The sequence below is a fragment of the Chrysochloris asiatica genome, unplaced genomic scaffold (assembly GCF_000296735.1).
Source record: "Chrysochloris asiatica unplaced genomic scaffold, ChrAsi1.0 scaffold00201, whole genome shotgun sequence".
Classification (NCBI taxonomy): domain Eukaryota; kingdom Metazoa; phylum Chordata; class Mammalia; order Afrosoricida; family Chrysochloridae; genus Chrysochloris; species Chrysochloris asiatica.
Window position 1 is genome coordinate 79077 of NW_006408719.1, and position 2703 is coordinate 81779.

General features: G+C 40.7%; 1 pseudogene; it reads left to right on the forward strand.

Annotated features, from left to right (window-relative positions):
* Positions 1-1452: 1452 nt before the first annotated feature.
* Positions 1453-2471, forward strand: LOC102818706 (annotated as a pseudogene).
* Positions 2472-2703: the final 232 nt, after the last annotated feature.

Consider the following 2703-nt stretch of genomic DNA (forward strand, 5'->3'; position numbering starts at 1 on the left):
GAACACTGTTGGATCTTATGACATCTTTTAAATTGTTATGCTTGAGTCCATTGCTGAATGTTCTCATCTTCCAGCACTATGTCTGACAATGTTCCGCTGCTATTCATAAGGTTTTCATAACAATTCAGAAGTAGTCCACCACTTCTTATTCCTACTCTATCTTAGTAGGGAAGCTCCACTGAAATGTCAACCACGACAACCACAGCAACATGCAAACCACCACAATACAACAAACTGACAGATGAGTGATGGGTAGTACATACAATGTTAAAAGATGTCTATAAGTTTATGTGTAATATTTCCAACTTGCAAAGACAAATAAAAATCAGATTTATAAAGATACTGATAATAAAAGGCAATGATAATAAAGAAAAAAGATATTTTAATTACATCAGAACCAACTTAGGACAAAGTTGTTGGAATGGAAGCTCATTGTAAGTCAGGGACTACCTGTAGATCCACATAATTCACAATAAAATATTCTGGATACAAGTCCTTTATGAGACAGGTGATATAAAGATGTTTTAACCTGGTCTATAGCTTCTTTGTTCATTCTATTAACAGTGATTTTCACAAAGCAAAAGTTAATTTTTTTTTTACATTCTGGTTTTCCTTTTTATTTAATCAAAGACTGGTGAATAAACATAAATACATCACAATTACTTCAGATCATTCTTCATATTGTATACACATAGACTGATGGACATATTCTGAAAGAAACCTGTAATAATGAAAACGCATACAGTTTTCCTTTCCCTTGTTAAAAAAAAAAAAAGTTAAATCACACAAACATAGAATCTCATCAGCACACACTCTCCTGTGACAAATGATTCAGACATAAATAGTGGTGCAAAGAAACTATCTGCTAACGTATGTATAACCTTTGTTAATGACACAACAGAAGCAGCCATAATGATAAAGATTCATTCAATTACTGATAACTAGTGTGCCCTAAGGGGAAATCAAGAGAAAATTGTGCTGCAGAGAAAAGCTATACATACATACACAATGAGAAAATAAACTGCAAGATTAATGCATGAATGTTTAATACTGGAAAAAATCACAACCCTCCAAAATTTCTTCACATTTGTTATAAAAAGCCAACGGCACTCAACTAAAATGATCTTAAAAGGATAATACTTGTAAAGTTTACTTAAATCTTTTCAGCCACTGACATGGCAATGGAAATAAATGTTTAGAGTCATTTTCAAAACAAAAACAAAAATCTGTTCTTCTGATGACATGCATGATTAAAAGATCCATTGCTCTGCATTCCCAGTGATTAGAAGAAAAAAAGCTGAAGTCAATTTTTAGTTTACATATGGTCAACTGATATTGTATTCCAGCAGGAATTCAAATTTTCTGGATCTTTTCACCAACTATTGGATTTTCTTTTCGAATTTTCTCAGCAGCATCAGCTTTGTGGTTGTAATAGCAATTGTGTAGCCTTTCCCTCTACGGATAGCCCAGAAGAAGAACGCCTAGTCCTGGACCTACGCCCAGCAGACGGATCAATCTGGCCTATACACCCTGCCCCAGACAGTCTGCTGGAAGGAGCCTGCCACCGCATCTGCGCTTGTCCTTATGAGCCACTCTAAAGCCCACCCTACAGTTTCTTCTGGCAAGAAAAAAATGGTGGAGGATAGCAATGGGGAACCCAGCTACTTAAAAAGGACCTTCACAATTGAGGACTTAGAGATTGGCCTTCCCCTGGGCAAAGGCAAGTTTGGAACCGTGTACTTGGCTCGGGAGAAGAAAAGCCATTTCATCATGGCGCTCAAGGTCCTCTTTAAGTCTCAGATCTAGAAGGAGGGTATGGAGAACCAGCTGCACCGGGAGTTCGAAATCCAGGTCCATCTGCAGCATCCTAGCATCCTGTGTCTCTACAACTATTTCTATGATCAATGGAGGGTCTACTTGATTCTGTAGTATGCTTCCTGGGGGGAACTCTACTAGGGACTACAGAAGAGCCACACTTTTGACCAGCAGCTAGCAACCACGATCATGGAGGAGTTAGCAGATGCTTTGATGTACTGACATGGAAAGAAGGTGATCCACAGAGACATAAAACCAGAAAATCTGCTCTTGGAGTCAGAAGAGAGCTCAAGATTGCTGACTTCCGCTGGCGCCCCCTCCCTGAGGAGGAAGACAATGTGTGGCACCCTGGACTACCTTCCCCTGGAGATGACTGATGGGCACATGCACTATAAGAAGATGGATATTTGGTGTATTGGTGTACTTTGCTATGTGCGCTTTGAGAGTGCTCCACACAATGATAGATATCGGCGCATCGTCAAGGTGGGCCTGAAGTTCCCCCTTCTGTGCCCCCAGGAGCCCAAAGACCTCATTGACAAGCTGCTCAAGCATAACTCTTCAGAAGGCTTCTCCTGGCCCAGCTCTCAGCTCACCTTTGGGTCAGAGCCCGCTCTCAGAGAGTGCTACCTCCCTCTGCCCATCAGTCTGCCCCCTAAATTGTCTGTCTTTTATTCGGTGTGTCTGTGTTCGTAAGTCTATATTTTATATGTAGAGGAAAGGAGGAGTCCCTGGCCTGTTCCCTTATCTGTCTACTACCTCCTTTTTATTTAATAAAGGCTGCAGCTTCTTACACTGGTGATTTTAGATGTTTATAGGTGAAGGAAGCTGTCCCCTCTGGGAAAGAAGGGGGGTGGAGGATGCCCAGCCAGGATGCTGGGGATGCATCCC